Source organism: Armigeres subalbatus, chromosome 3 (genome assembly GCF_024139115.2).
Source record: "Armigeres subalbatus isolate Guangzhou_Male chromosome 3, GZ_Asu_2, whole genome shotgun sequence".
In the NCBI taxonomy this organism is placed as follows: domain Eukaryota; kingdom Metazoa; phylum Arthropoda; class Insecta; order Diptera; family Culicidae; genus Armigeres; species Armigeres subalbatus.
Window position 1 is genome coordinate 42,366,719 of NC_085141.1, and position 17,165 is coordinate 42,383,883.

Below are 17,165 nucleotides of genomic sequence, written 5' to 3' on the forward strand. Positions count from 1 at the left end.
TGAAGGCTCACGGAACCGCGAAACAACTCACGTTATGGTTCCTTTCACTCAAATCCGCCCTTGCGTGGAAGAAGCCAAAAATAAGTAAAATCCGAAAAAATCCGGTGAGTACTTTGCCTTTACTCCCGTGTTGAATTTTCACCCACTATGAAGTTTCACCAACTCAAATTTATGTTATTTTCACTCACTCGAGACTATGGTGAAAACAACTCAAATTTGGCTTCTTCCGCGGAACAGCACACGTTGGGTCGATGCAGCTCTCTTTGTTTATAATATCATTCATGAGAGGGAGTGAGAAAACTACTTACTTTTGAGTTAAAAATTTGAACTTCGTACTCAAAGTTGAGTTCTTTAAACTTTTTTTTAGGTTCTTTATTTTTTCTGTGCTGGGTACACCAGCGATAGAACAAAGGAATGCTGCTGAACAGCACAACAGTCCGACTTCTCCGAAGTAAAACATATTGGTAGTACCGGAGAAGTTTAGGTAAAGACACGAAATAGGATGGAAAGATGGAAAATTCGAATGGTTTAATCCATGAAGTAGCAGTTTATCTTGCGGTTCGAGGGAAAGCAAGGTAACAAAACAAGTAAAGAGGTTTTTTTCCCTCAGTCGAGGTTTTTCCCCCCATCACGGTGGGAACAAGTTTCCATAGAAGCAAAGTTTACCTAATTGTGGAAGGTAACTTAGCAGGCAGAATCCTGTCGTTCTGGAAGGAGTACATTTCGATAGGTTGACGTCGGTTTGGTACAGAGCATAGTTGACATGAAAGACTAACTTATCTGAACTCGGAAACAGTTTTAAGAACTCAGAACAGCGGGTTTAGACATGTTTCAATAATGACTCACACCGAAAGACTCTATGGACATGTGTGGGCTTGATGGGTTGATGTCAGTGTTTTACACAACGAAGTTGACCTGGTAGATCAATTGCATTTTTGAACACATTTATGAAATAGGGCGATTCAAGATCGTTTGAGAAATAGACCCTTCCAAAAGCATCTAGTTGAGTAAACCGAATTTTACAATTTTTGGATCGTCAGCGTCCTGACTCGCTGCATTTCAGGGGAAAACTGAGCACCCCTAGATACGCAAAACTCCAGTATTATGTAACTACATTAGATGGGTATTGTAAAAATCGGTCAACGAGGAGCTGAGATATAGCGATATTCGTATGTTTACAAGGGAAGAGCAAAACGAACACTGCGAGGCGGCAAGTCTCATCTCAACAAAGTTTTGCTATCGAAAATAAAACCTTATGTAAATAAGACATAAAACTGAATAAGAATTAGATCCAACACTTTATTTGTACACTGTGTGAGTATTTTGTTGCCCTTCAGAAACGTCTTTCGGGGGCCGTGGCCCCGGGCCCCCACAAATCTTATGTACCAAAAGAGGATCTACAATTCTAAAAGTTATCACAACTTTCCATCAATGAGAGTTGGCTTTAAAGTTTTAGCTACACAAATCATTTTAGTGGGTTTATTGTCATTTCGAGAATGTGGCAAAGAAGGTGCACAACACTAAGCCAGGTCAACGTTTATAGAAATCAAACACGAATCAGTTTAAATTACCGACGTTCCTAGGTGTATTATCATTGATGCATTACCCCAGATGTTTCTTTAAATTTACATATGATAATTACCTTCAATTGCAGTTTGCTTTTGTTACGCCCATTTTTTTCCTTCATGTATGGTTGAAGACACACAATTCTAGTACTATCTCGTTCCTCTTGCACGATCTTCTACATTTTCCATTGCCTACATTGCCTAGACTAGACACACCATGCACTAGTTTCCACGCAATTTTTCCAGGTCACCAATGCCGAGTATGTTTCCATCAATATGCTACTCTACAACAGTAACTCCAGAGCATTCCAGCAGGGAGTCTTCGCGATGTCATGTACCGTCAATGTTGCAAAACTCACACAATGTACACTTCGCGCTATATATAGCAACACCAGGAACAAAAATCGTCACATCAGCCAACAAGCCATTCACACACGCACCATCTTCATCGCCTTCAGCAAAAATGAATGGCAGGATGCTGCCCTCCCGAAACCAGCAGCCACAGAGAGAAGAATCCAGTTACAGGCGCGACCTAGTTTTCCTTGTTTGGAGAGGACCAGTCGCCACTGGCATCATTCAATACCCGTTCTCTGAGGTTAGTGATATCTAACTTTTTTTTCGATTACGTTTATCAGGATATAACACATAGTCGCACAGTTCCAATGTGGCGATTGATTCATTTATCACTTTCACAAACGGTATTAAACTCTGGTCCGTATGGCAAGGATAACACTCCTCAGTCGCATTCAGTAAAGGGTTGCGTTTATTGACTTATTTACGCACGTACTAGAGATCCAAATATGATTATAGAACCAACGACTAAAGGGTGGGGCAACAGAGCCTGCTAAAACGCTGGATTTTGTAAATTTTCAAGTCACCAAAGTTCAACCAGCAGCGTGTTTCTCCGTACGTGCTGCTTCAACGAACGAACGTGGGACAATGATGGGCGACTCACATCCAGCCAGCCCCACACGCGAATCAATGAGAACGAAAAGTCATCGTCTCATTGCTTGGAGCAAAAATCTCTCTCTTGATTCTCTGTTTCGAAATCAGTGAAAGCGTCTGAGTCAAAATTCATGCTTCTGTTTTTACTTCACTGATTACATACAGATCCGTTGTTGATCCGAAATCATGTTTTGATTCCTCCCGAGAACGGAACACGTAAAGCGGGAATAATCACGGTGGCGTTAGAGTTGCTGGAAATAGGAAACGAGCTAATTTGCGTTTATTTTTGATAGAATGAATATTTCGTAGGAACTACGTAATAAAGAATCTGAGCATTCTACCCGCTTTAAGCATTCGGAATGAAAAATAAAAAATGTCCTAATTACAATTGGGCAATGAGCTAGACATAAGCAATTATTGGATACCCTTGTGGCCCGAGGTAAATAACCCTTCAGGGAAGTTCGAGGTGTTTTGGGAGATCGCGATGTGGTTTATATGCAGGCCATCTATGCCTTTCTTTGCTCGTCTGACATCAAAGTCTAATATTTCATTTTTTTTCTTTCTCAGTTTTTTTTCTTGTCTCTGTCTTATTGTTCCGTGTACCATGAAGCTCTGGCCATCCGGAAGATGCTCCCTGAAGAACCAAAACTCGAGCACGACGCAACGCCAAACCAGACATGACGTCAAATACCCGGATGAGCAGCTGAAATACCTCAAACCTAAATCCCAACCCCGTCCATCACCAAATTACGCAATCTAACCTTGAGTCGCCACGAGTATCTTGGTCTTTGTCCCTTTCCCTTTACTAACTGTAGATAATAAGATGATATCGATTGTAAATATCATTAATAGTCTCGGCTCCGTTAAGTGTTATACACGCCTGAGCCTGTCAAATAAATACAATAGATAAAAAAATGAGCTAGACATCAGTAACCCACCTATTACGTATTGTCGTCAGTAACATGATATTCCTTTTAGGTAGGTTTTCACAGGCAGGTTTTCTACAGATTATATAGATTTTTAGATTTTTTTTAAACCTATACAAACAGGGAAGAAAAACTAAAAGACCCCTTTTCACTATTCACGCCCTAGCCGTAGATAACGTGTTGGGAAAAATAAGTACATAATAATTAAAAATTATATCAGTTTGCCTTTATATTTACCAATATCAAGATTCATGAATTATTAAATCCAATAGCTTAAATACAGCTCTGTAAGGCTAAAACAAAACTTGAGCTTTTCAAACAAAATACTATCCTAGACATATTCTACATTTTAGAAATTATATTTGGTGTAGAACAGTGTGTGAAATCATGGAACTGACGTCGTAGTACCTTATGGGCCTTGAAAATAAAGTTCATTTATCGTAAGGGCCTCAAAAATAATGATTTGGTAAATCGTACATTGGAAAAACAAATACCTGAAATTTTCACAAAAAGCACAATATAGGCCAAGCTACATTACTTTTAAATAAGTTTACTTTTGACGATGCATTAACTTTTAAAATTGGTGGTTCCGGATAGTAAATCCATATGACGTCCATTTTTTATTATTGCCAATTGAGCCACGCTCTTCATCTTTCCAACGATATGTTAACCTATAAGATCGATTGCTCCCTCTCTTACAAACTGAAAAAAAATGACATTGATTTTATATATCACAAAGAAACATGGCTCCGTAAAGTGTTATACATGCCTGAGCCTACGAAATAAACGAACTTGAAAAAAAAAGATCGATTGTTTTGAGAAATATTTGAGTTATGGCAGTTTTAGTGAGTCAAGAATTGACAAAAATCGAGAGGCCCTTAAAAATGATTTAACTTTAAGGAATTTAACTTGGATCCTTCATATACTCTCCTTTAGCTTTCAAATAAACAAATAAAGATTTTGGGCATTTTTGAAAACCTCGTGCAAACAGTGGTCCGCCGAGCTGCGGAGTAGTAGCTTAGTATGGAAAGCACCTGTCTAGCGTACTGGGGTCGTGGGATCAAACCCCACCGAAGAAAGAAGTTCCCAGACAACCACACATCGCATAAGAATGTACGATTAAAATCGTTTACCGATCCAAATTTCATCAAAATCGCATTGTGGTGCGAAGCTCATCAGTTTACACTGGATTTTGTTTTTACACGATTTATATTTTCTCAATTTTCCACTCATCCTAAATGCTTAACGCATATCAATTATCATGTGATTTTTCTTTGATTTATCCTGGATTTTTCGAAACATGTTGCGAAGAGTTTGGTGGTAAATTGAAGTCACACGATCAAAAACACGAGCGAAAAAAAATCGTGTAAAAACAAAATCCTGTGTATTTATAAATTTTCCCGCACAGTATGCAATTTTGCGAGTTTATTGCAGCTTTATATGTTGACATCGCATATTCCTGCAAACAAACTCAAATGAAATCGAATTATCTGTCAAACAGAGTTTGTTATCACAAACTACATCGTAATGTATAACGAACAAACTCGCTTAAAAATCGTGCATATCGCATAAACTACCGTGCAACGTCGGATAAGAAATACACATATATCGCCTCCACTTTTGTACGCAAAAGGCGTTTTCGCGACTGGTAAGCGATGAAATTTGTGTGCATAGGCATCGCATAACAGAAAAACAATTCCATTATGCATGCATTCTGGTTGTCTGGGTTACCCTCCAATACATGTTTCTAACTAAATCTTCCACATGTGCTATTGCACAAATCGAGTTTCATACATAGTAATAATAGTAATATTTTTTCCTATCAAAAGGAAAAATAAACATCAGAAAGTCGTCGTGATTTCCGGATAAACTGACACGGTTGATCAAAGCGACGATGGATCGGGTGATGTGCGTAGTTTGAGTTTCAGGGGCATTCTCGAGTCCCTTCGAAACGCGCAGAGGGTTACGGCAAGGTGATGGTCTTTCGTGTCTGCTTTTCAACATCGCTTTGGAAGGGGTAATACGAAGAGCAGGGATTAACACGAGTGGTACAATTTTCAATAAGTCCGTCCAACTATTTGGCTTCGCCGACGACATAGATATTATTGCACGTAACTTTAAGAAGATGGAGGAAGCCTACATCAAACTGAAAAGGGAAGCTAAACGGATCGGACTAGGCATCAACACGTCAAAGACGAAGTACATGATAGGAACAGGTTCAAGGGAAAACAACGTGAGCCACCCACCACGAGTTTGCATCGGTGGTGACGAATTTGCTCACTGGTGACTGCCGAAAATAATACCAGCAGAGAAATTCGGAGACGCATAGTGGCTGGAAATCGTACGTACTTTGGACTCCGCAAGACGCTCCGATCGAATAGAGTTCGCCGCCATACCAAACTGACAATCTACAAAACGCACATTAAACCGGTAGTCCTCTACGGACACGAGACCTGCTTGCTTGCTTGGAGAACCATCGTTCACACCGTGAAAATCGGACGACTGCGGTGGGTCGGGCACGTAGCCAGAATGTCGGACAGTAACCCGGTGAAAATGGTTCTCGACAACGATCCGACGGGCACAAGAAGGCGAGGTGCACAGCGGGCAAGGTGGATCGATCAGGTTGGGGACGTGTAGCCATGGACCGAGCCGAATGGAGAAGACTCTTATATACCGCACAGGCCACTTCGGCCTTAGTCTGAATAAATAAATAATAATAAAGTCGACGTGACGTACTCTTCTAGGATCTCTGCGAAATATTACTTTTGCTGGTCTCGTAAATAAATACCACATCAACAGTTGCAGTAGAGATGTGCGTGACCGAGAGTAGTAATCCACATGCTTTTGTTGTTTTTGTTTGAAGCTGAAATGGAGGACCACTTCCTTTTTAGATTTCTTATAGCACCGAATTACACTATAATAACTAGAGTTTGTTCGATTCACAATATTTTCTTCTTTGTATACTTAATATAGCTCATGATTCATGCGTCTGCGCCACACACAATTTTCTAATTTCCCTCCGAGTATTGAACGCAGCACTTTTCGCTCGAAAACCCCGAAAGCTCTCCTGTCCACCTCTTGTAACGTTCATGCTTCATGTCCATAAAGGGCCACTGGTAGAATCAGAGTTTTGTATAAAGCAAATTTAGTTTCCGTCTGCATGTTGCGGGACCTAAGCTGGTTACGTAATCAGTAAAAGGCCCTATTCTCAGCAGCATACATCAACACATACTAAATATTGCTTGCACCACTAATGGGTACACTGTTCCTTTAGTTGCGGTAAAAAAATTATTGTTTCCCATAGTGGTGCTTTCCATTGATTTCTTCAGACTCGCCACTATTGGTACAGTTGCACCAGTAAAGGTGCAAGGAAGTAAATTTTAATAAGGAAAATCATTGTTTTCAATAGTTTTTCAAGCGAAATCTTAGGATAAGTCGCATTTACCATGTTATTAAAAACACGTCGCATCTAAAGGTGTGCGCCGGTCCGATATTCGTCGGCGGCGTTTTCGGCGTCACGCCGAAGACCATTTTACCCGGCGGCGGCGGCGGCGTGAATCGGCGTGGCGATTTTTTTCATTACGTTTTTCTAAGATTATTTTTTGCGTTTTTTCGGGATATTTTCAAGACATTAAATAAAGATTTTTTTTAATGTTCGCTTGAAAAATCTAATGAACTTCTCCAGAAAATCTGGAGAAAACCCAAAATTTGGAAAATATTTTCGGATTGTTTGAACTTTCGAGAAATCTTTGGAATTACCAGGAGAAGCTTTTTTGAGTTCCCAAATAAAATTGTTTGGAATTTCAGCAGAAAATTTGTCACAATTTACATAAGAAACTTCAATTTTTTTACAAAAAAATGTTCTTAACTTCTACAGGAAAAACTTCGGAAATTTATAAAAAGTTCTTGATGAGTTTCTGTTGAGTATTCTTCCAAATTTGCACATAACATTATTGATAATTGTAGTAAAGTGCGGCTGGTTGAATGAGTGTTTTACCGTTGGCTTTCTCAGTCAGTCATAACTGAAAGTCGTTTAACTGCAATGCTTTTAACTGCATTTCGAAAGTTACATCAGTTTTACAGTTATCGAACAGCTGAGCTTCAAAACTATGTCAAAGTCGGTGATAACTGCATAGCGGTGAACAATCAGCTGCACTTCTATTTTGACGACGTCTGACAATTGTTTGACGTCTAGAATGCGTCATGTTGCAGTTATCGAACGACTAGTGTATTGTCCGTAAGAAATTCTTGGAAAATTCCATTGGCCGAAAGCCGTATTGGTAATTTGGCCGAAAAAGTCGTTTTCCCTAACAGGTCGTTTGGCCGAACAGGCCATCAGTCCAAAAATGCCGTTTGGTCGATATGGTCGTTTGACAGAATGGGTCATTTGTCCGAAAATGTCGTTTAGGCCAACAGGTCAAACGGCCAAATGTCAATCACTGAATTAGTAATTTAGTCCATAATATCCATCCGTTTGACCTAATGACATTTACGTTGAAAAGACTGTTAAACGAAATTTCGTACCTCTCTACTTTTGAGTCGATCCTGGCATTTAAGCCAACAGCCATCTAACCAAATCCCATTAAGCCGAATTGTGTCCTAAGATAAAGAATCAAAATTCGATTTTCTTTCAAGGAACGACGAAGCTAATCATCCTGAACGCATTCGTTTTTACTCCAACTCAAAAGTCACAAGGACATTGTTTAATTTGAAATTGAAAAATAGATGGAAAATGCTCTCTCGACATTTTTGGTCTTGTTTGACGTACGGAATTATATGATTCAAACGTACTAGCAAAACACCGCAGGGCACTTGACTTAACCTTTGACAGTTAATATATGGGCCTGACATTTTTGGTTGATGGTTCATTCGTTCTAAAATGTTGCCTTTTCAGCAACAAACGTTGCTTAGTCCGAAGCATGTCTTCAAAAGTCTCAAACACAAAATTATCATTTTTACAGAATACTATTATCAAAATTTGTAAAACATCGGTTCATGTATTCTTGACCGATGCACTATCGTTTGCAACCATAAACGATTTAGGGCTTTTGGACCCAATTGAACGTGTTTATCCGAAACTGTTATCAGGTCAAAAATGGTTTGACCAAAAATGCATTTTTACCGAAAACAACATACAGTCGAAATGGAGATTCAGCCGAACTGGTAATTTGGCCGAAAAAATCGTTCAACCAAATAGATCATTTGACCGAAAATGGTGTTTGGTAGGAATGGTAATTTGGCCCGAAAATGTCCTTTCTGCAAAATAACCCTTCTGGCCGACCGACATTTTCTGTCAAATGACCTATTCGGATAAACGTCTTCTTTGGCAAAATGATCAATTCAGCCGAACGACACTTTTCAAAGAAGGTTACAGAAAGAACATTTAAGGACCAAATGACTCTTTCTGCCAAATGCAGTTTTTTGCCAAACGGCATTTTTGGTCAAATGATGTATATTCGGTCAAACGACTTTTTCAGCCGAACGGCATTTTCAGCCAAATGACCTGTTAGGGTAAACAACTTTTTACAAGTCCGTCCAAATTTTCCTTTTGGCTGTACATCGCTTTCGGCCAAACTACATTTTCGGTCAAACCAGTTTTGATCTGATAAAAGTTTCCGTGAATCGTTTCGCTTAATGGTACCTGGCTAGGTGTCTTTTGGCCTAAAGTCCAGTACCGACCTAAAAATAGAGAGGCCACGGAATTTTGTTCAATGGTCAATTGACAAAAAGACCATTTCGCCAAACAAGTTGCCATTTCTGACCATATTACCCGTTCAGTACGATGTTCAGTCATTGAAATTTGGCCGTATGACCCCGTTGAACCAAATGACATTTTTGGCCAAATGGCCCATTCTGAGCATGAGCATGATGACCGTGCATTTCGTAGTTGCTACTCCGTTTTTTGGCCAAAATGACCCATTCTGTCAAAAACTATTTCTGCTAAATGACATTTTTGGGCAACGATAGTTTCGGCCTGTTAGGGCAAACGGCTTTTTAAGCCAAATTACCAGTTCAGCCGTCTGTCACTTTCGGTCTTATTGGAATGGAATGAAACTTACCAATAATTTTTAATCGAAAACAACCCTCAAAAAATCCGAGCATTATTCCGATGTTTTAAAGTTGGCTATGCCAAACTAGCCGTTTAACGATGAACTTCTCCCTGCGGAAAAAAAATCACTTCAATAAAGGATAAAAAACTAACAGTCTTGATTAATTTAGATTAGGAAAGTCAACGTTAAAGCATCTCTTTCACTAGTCAAAATTTTCAGAGACTCAATAGGAACTTTCCGTGAATATTCCTAATATTTTCCTGTAGAAATGTGGAACAACTTCCCGAAAAAACTCTGTAGAGATTCTCATGCAAATCCCAAACAATTTTCCTTAGTAATTACAAAGAGTTCTCGAAACTTGAAAGTAGATCCCGTAGTTCTGAAAATAATTTTCAAATGAATATTCTGGAAAAACTTGAAGAATTTCTGGGGAAGTTCATCAATTTTTTGAGGCGGAATTTCTAAAGATTCTCCCGTTATTGTCGTGAAAAAATCCAAAATGATCAATTCAGCCGAACGACACTTTCGACCGAATGTCCATTTTGACCAAATTGCCCTTTCTACCAAACGACTATTTCAGCCGAAGGACGATTCACGATTTTTTTTAGCCAAAGGAACTGTTCGACCAAATAAGATTCTCGGCCAAATATCTGTAGGCTACATATCCTATCAAAGTCTGAAACATAATGAGAGCATATAGAATATTTTGATTTTGCCAACAAAATGATTCACAATTTGTTTTCAAATATGTATAAATCATCATGATTGATTATATAGTTTGATCTCATGTTGCTGTAGATTACTAAATTGAATGATATGACATCAAACTGTGTACTTATTTTGCTATCGGAAACCAATATCAAATTTAGTTTTCGATTTCCTCTCATCGACAGCAGAATAGTTTTTGATTTAATGTTACGGTAAGCTGATTCTGCTAAACGTTTCGTTATTTTAACCGTTAAAACGACCAAAAAGATATCAAATTAAGTTAACATAATCGATGATTTCACAACATTGAAACATGTTATCGATTTGCTCTTAAGCTTTGCTCGGGTAGGCTTCTACCAATTAATCTTTTCGTTTAAACGATTCGGCCGAACAACTTTCAGTCTTGTGACTTTCTGCCGAACAACTCTTTTCTATTCAAAAATTCAATTTAAATTAGATTTTCATTTTTCGCAATTTTCACACGCTTAGTTTTTACGGAAAGCTCTCCGAAGTTTTAACAAGGTATTGTATGGAATTTTCATGGAAATAATTGGTATCCTCACGAAAAATTCTCTGAAGTTTCAACGTAATGATGTAGAGATCTATCAGCAAATTATACGGCAAATCCAATGAGTCTTAGGAGTTTCCACTGAAAATTTCAATCGGCGTGGAAAATTATAGATCAGCGGCGTGGAAAATTTTAAACGGCGGCACGCCGATGCAAAAATGTCGGCGGCGGCGCACACCTCTAGTCGCATCCACTGAAGCCATCGTGAAGTGTATAATTTTGATAAATCTCATTAAAACCACACTACCTCCACTAAGGATACGGTTACCCTAAAATTTAAAAAATAACCTGATTGATCCACCTAGCGGTGTTTGTGCCTTTCTCGTACATTAGACTAAAAAAAATTGAGTGAGAATTTCTTAGCGTGTTTTTATGTATATAAATCGTATTTTGGCCATAACTTTTGATCCCATAGTCCGATCTGGCCAATTTTTAATAGGAAACAATGAGACAGGATTCTCCGTCGAACTTATTGCATTAATCGAATTATAGCAACTTATTGCAAACAAATCGGATCAAGATAAGTGACTGAAAGATGAGTGAGTTTTATTTTGCGCACATATATATACACACACGCACACATACACACAGACAGACATTATCTCAATTCGTCGAGCAAAACGATTGGTATCTAACACTATCTCCGGATCTTCTATCAGAAAATTGTCTTGGAAGTGAATATATAGCCTTTTCGTTACACCTCGGTGTACGAGAAAGGCAAAACAGTAACAGTATCAGTAATAACTAGGGTAACTGCTCCTGGATTTCATTTCATGGCACCAAATTTCATCTCATCAAAAACAAAGCAATGGAAAGGAACTTGATTTGTTTCTTATTTTTCAGCAGTAATCACGCATGTTTACAGAAAGAAGTGACGAAATTGGTGCCGTATTTCTTTGCTTCGCGATGAGATGAACATATCTCGGGCACTTATTCAAAAGGACGTATGTGATTTTGTAAACAAAGATTCAAACGTCGATTTGCCCAATCTGATAGCACTCCCACGCAAACCAATACCACCAACAGGTAGCCGAAAGCTTCCTCTACCTGTCTGTGGTGATGGTTTGCGTGGGAGTGCTATCAGATTGGGCAAATCGACGTTTGAATCTTTGTTTACAAAATCACATACGTCCTTTTGAATAAGTATCCGAGATATGTTTAGTGAGATGGAGATCGGAACATTTCCCCTATATTAACATTAAATGTTTTAATAATTTCAAGATCCCTCGGTAGTCTAAAAAAAATAAGGTTTTTGCTATTTTAGTTAAAACAAAACTTAAATTTGTTCACCAAAGCAAATATGTTCTGCGGTATTGAAAACGTAGAAAGATTATCTTAAAATAATTTGAAGCCAGATTTTCTTAATATAAAGTAAACTGTCCAAAAATCTATGTCATTTAATAAATTCAACTGGACATAGTAAACTTGAACATCGTTTTACTTGGTTCAGCTTAGTTAGCTCTTTTGCCTTAATCATAATATTGTTCAATACTTGAAACCTGGTACCTTATTTCTTTCCTTAGATAAATTGATTTCAGTCACAGTTTGCATCCCACAAACCCACCGTGATATTCTTTGAGAGAAGAGAGCAATGTTGTTGTCATTCGGCGGCTGCCTCCGAATGTTTGGTTTGCATGTATCGGAATGTCAATGATCTTCTTCGTATTGTTCTTGATAATCATCATTCATTCATCATTATTTAACTCGTTCTCGTTCGTACCCATATTGCCTCTTTTTCGCACCAATCGAACCAGTTACTCAATATGAAACAGCATCATGATAGCACTCTTCTTTCACCTTGTTCCATTCTATACCAATCATTTAGCCCAGGGAAGAGGTCACAAGTAAAAGAAAATTGAGCTGCGGAAAATAATGTTTTCAGAATTTTACTTACCTTGTTCAATATATTTCCGAAAAGAATATCATTCGACATTTGCTAGACACCGTTCGCTAAACTTTCTACCGTTTTTCACTCACTTTGGCACAATCTCACACGCCCATATTCGATCTTACACGATTGGGTTTCCATGCAGCGTAAGTTTTCATTCACAATCGGGCACAACCTTTAAATTCACAAAATCTGAACTCCTTCACCATTCACACTCGCGAAATGTGTTTATTTCCTTCTGTACTAACTGCAAAACTTGAAAATAAAACTTTTTTCAGCAAATTAACGACGACGATCGAGAGGAGCACAAAACACACCCATTCGCTTTGGCCATTTCGACTTTTCTGTGAAAGAGAAGTTTTCTCCATAATGACGATTACCCGAATTATTACCGAAAGGCGATGATTGATACTTTCCTCTCGCTCCCGCTCATACGCATCCGTATGGAAACAATCATTCTTGATTTGTCATTGATCAGATCAAACATTTCGATGACAGTGCTAACTGTCATCATGAGAATGATTTTGAGTTTTGACAGCTTGAATTGTACAGTTAAATCCACCTGCCCAAAATGAAGCTCAAACAACCCAAAATTTGGGAACACTTCTCGCGTAACATATGATTACGGCTTATAAACCAAAACCAAGATTTTTGATTTTCTAGCATAAATGATTGCTTTGTAAATGATTCTTCATCCTAGGTAAAACTCCGTACTTGATATCTCTTAAGAAACACATTTATTGCTATTTTGAGTGAACGTCTCATGAACCACTTGCACCATAGTGGTTTTTAAGTCCTTTGTTTTGTCCTTTAACTACCATGCGGAATGTTTGCTTTGGTTTTTAGGCCGTTAACTTTATATTGTTTATTTAGAAAAACTAGCTTCAAGTTATTTCAAAATGTATATTCTTAGGCTTTGGTCCGATTCGTGAATTAAAATCGAATTCAACTTAAAAGTAACAGTTTAAATTTTTTCAAATAGCCTATAGTATATACCTATATTCTGAACCCAATAGGAAACCGAAACGACTATCTTTCTCTGTAGTTAAGATGTTATAATCTTTGTTAGCTTTACCATTTTCATATTGCTAGCTCTGAGAGATCCTTACCTTACCAATACGCTCCTCAATTTCCAACTCCGTGGTACTTAAGATCCAGTTAACAAAAATGAGCTACCATTGACGGATGCCTTTATATTGTCGGATGCCTGATTATTGCTGCATTACTAGCAGCGAGGGAACATCATTCATGGCACCCAATGTCAGAACTGATAGAAGCAATTCCATTCCTATCAGCTTCTAATCTGTGAGGTGGATGAAACATCAATTGTAGCAAGCCCAGGATCACAACTGGGTGAACTTTTGATGGCAGGCAATTCCGGAACTGGTGACTTGGCTGAGGGTACTGTAGATGGTGGAAAGATTGATGGAAATGGAACAGTTGCGACTGACCGCACCGAGACCTGAAAAATATCAAAATAAATTCCTTATTAGGTATTTCATTAAATTGTAAAATTTCAACTAGGGTAAGACTGTAAGTTCAAATATTTTCACAATATTTGTTTAAAAATAATTGTTTAATAACTTTATAAAAATACGGGAACTTAAACTGTTTTTAAGAAATGATTTTAAAGGAGGTGGGCCAAAAATTGGGATCAGGGTGATTGTTGGGTGTTATACCCTGCCTATACAACTTACCAATCCGTTGACAAATCTGTGATCCGGATGTTATTGAAACAGCAGCATTGAATAGCAGCTTTTGGTTCAAAAAGCAATAACAGCCTACCTGGCTCACGTTTCATTTCTCCTCTGTCTTGAGCTGTGCGCCGTCTGTTCTTCTTGTCGGCCACTTCCGGGAACAACAAGACTAGGCCGCAATCAAATTGTATCCAACATCGAAAAGATCTTCACGTTATCCGAATGATTTTTACGTCCGGTTGGACCTTCCAGACCGGACCGCGCGATTTCATCGGTCTTGGTTCCATTCGTCTTAGGTGCCGTAAATGTTTGCACCCGCACACCCTGTTTTTCTTATTCGTTAAAAGACCACTGATTTACTGTTGGGCAATTGGGCCTGTCGTGTGGGAATCTGTAATATTCTTGGGACATCCGTGGAGCTCGGAATTGTAGAACTGCGACGGTTGCTGGCGGATTAATTGATTCCGTAGCTGGTAAAACTGCGACAGTTTCTGGTGGATTAATCGATTCCGTAGCTGGTAACTTTCGATAATGTCTAGGATCAGTGATTCGCAGAGCTGAGACAATACCCCACCGATGGTTCGGGAGCTAGTTTACCTTTTAGCCATCCGTCAATCGTCGCCTACGAGGTTGATGTCCGACAGCTGCTGATGCTGGTTTTGATTTTTCAGAAGTTCCAAACGAAAAGCTGTATATAGAAAATCAATGGCATTAAAATATTGCAATTCTACTGAAATACAACAAATAATTAGGTACCTCATATCAAGAACTTCACTGGGAACTATTTATATATATTAATATTTGTCGACCGCACCTGCTTACACTGTATGGAGGATAAAAACATTAAACAAACTCGCCTCGATTCATTGATTTTTGAATCAGAAACAGGAGGTAACCAAAAATGGAAATGGCAACTTACCTTGGCTACAGCCCAACTAACGGGCGCCCAACTAAATCGTAGCCCATCTAAAGATACCCCAACGAGTGAAGTTTGACTGTATTATGATTGAACATGGTTTTCCGGCGAAACTGATTGGCCTGATACGTGCAACGCTTGATGGCTCCAAATCAAGTATTCGACTTGCAGATGTAGTGTCAACCTCGTTTGTGACTATAAATAGATTAAATCAGGGTGAGACACTTTCCAATATATCGTTCAACATTGCAATCGAGGGCATGATTAAGCAGCGTGCAGAGAAACGACACTATCATCACACAGTCGCATATGATCCTGGGCTTTGCGGACGACATCGACCTCATTGGAACCCAACTAACAATTTTGATGCTAAAAGCTTCAGCTTCTAGCCTTTGGCTGTATAATACTTGGATAAAAGCAGCCAATGCTGAATAAAAGAAAAGCCTCCGCAAATAATCCCTTAAAATTCAGCTCGACTATTACTCAAATATCTATCAGCTAGTCAGTTTGTGCCAAATATATTTCATCTTTTGTCGTTTATCAAATATAATATATTAACAATATAGTCCACTTCGTTATTCTCCATATATTAGGCAACGGACAGCACAATCACACCATCTTGCGTCACAAAAGGCAACTAACGCCTGAAATCGATAGCCAAGGGGTGCGATGATTGCAAAAATTACACTAATTTAACATGTTTTAACTATTTGAATTACATTTTTCGAAAATTTATTTTTGAGCTCAGAAATCAAAATGAGGTCATAGGATGATTTCTAGCATATTATTTTGAAATGCTATACTGCATATTGCATCATACGTTTAAACACCCCTAGGAATGTCTCTTCACTACATTACTTACCTTTTGCGACACCGCGGTGCTACTGTGTTGTCTTTCGAAATCAGCCAGAGTGGACCATATTGGTAATATAGTATATTTGCTTTTATGCAGCTTTCATATAGTCATAAAATAGCTCTGTCTGAATTAGCGACAAAGCTTATCGGTTAAGAGCTCATGTATGTGATTGAGTTGCTTGTTAGCAACTTCTCAAATTACGTTGAGTAACATTCACAATGAAAACGTTTTCGCTGTTGTTATAGCACTAACAATATAGAGTAATGGCGCTAAAAATGAACTAACGAAGCTTTTAAGTAACTTCTATATCTTTGAAGATTACACAACGTTTAAGTAAACCTTATACTGCTTCTTTTAATAGCTTATCAGTATGGAACGTCAGAACCGCAATGTTTACAGTTGATTTTTGTTGCCGGAGCTGTATATGAGCTATTGGTTTCTGTAATGCAGCTTCAAAGGTATTCTCCAGAGTCTATTATATATAGAGTTGCGCAAAGAGTGAAGCCAAATCTACCTATTAAACTGTCAAACCGTCTACCTATTAAACAGAGTAAACAAATGCTTGTTGGTGAGGCGGAAGTATTGTTATCGCCTAATAATTATAATGGCTAATTAAATCGCATGAACTGAAATGTATTAGACTTGATCTAGAAACAGCTTCAAAAAACTTCAACACATTTCCCAATAAAGTAGCAACAAGAAACTCACGTGTTTGCACTCTGTGGGTGACTAGGTTATCGAATTAAAAAGCTTTAGAAGAGAACACTCTCATCAAGTCACTTGAAGGGTTGAACAAAAATGAAAGTTGCCAACAGAATAACAAGAGTATCATTCAGAATAAGTGTAAGAAAATCCTCTTTGCGCAACTCTATATAATAGACTCTGGTATTCTCCTGCTCTTATAGCAACTGACAAAGCGCTGTCATTGATGCTAGCAGATAGTGTAAGAAAACAAGCCATTTAGAAGCGATATTTCTGTTGACGGCTACTGTTAAACGATTATCAACAGAGTAGCATCTATAGACGAATCCAAGTAAAAATAAAAA

The 17,165-nt window shown here is 38.4% G+C and overlaps 1 protein-coding gene across 2 annotated transcripts in view; it reads right to left on the bottom strand.

Annotated features, from left to right (window-relative positions):
- Window positions 1-13,006, bottom strand: part of LOC134219937 (FERM, ARHGEF and pleckstrin domain-containing protein 2-like) — a 200,796-nt gene extending 187,790 nt beyond the window's left edge. The window contains exon 1 of one of the 2 annotated variants that reach the window (XM_062698841.1): window positions 12,657-13,006. The gene's annotated coding sequence lies outside the window, so the exon portion shown is untranslated. Of the gene's footprint in view, window positions 1-1,642; window positions 2,487-12,656 lie in introns of those variants that run through there. The other variant, XM_062698840.1, reaches the window with a different exon arrangement.
- Between the last annotated feature and the right edge of the window lie 4,159 nt (window positions 13,007-17,165).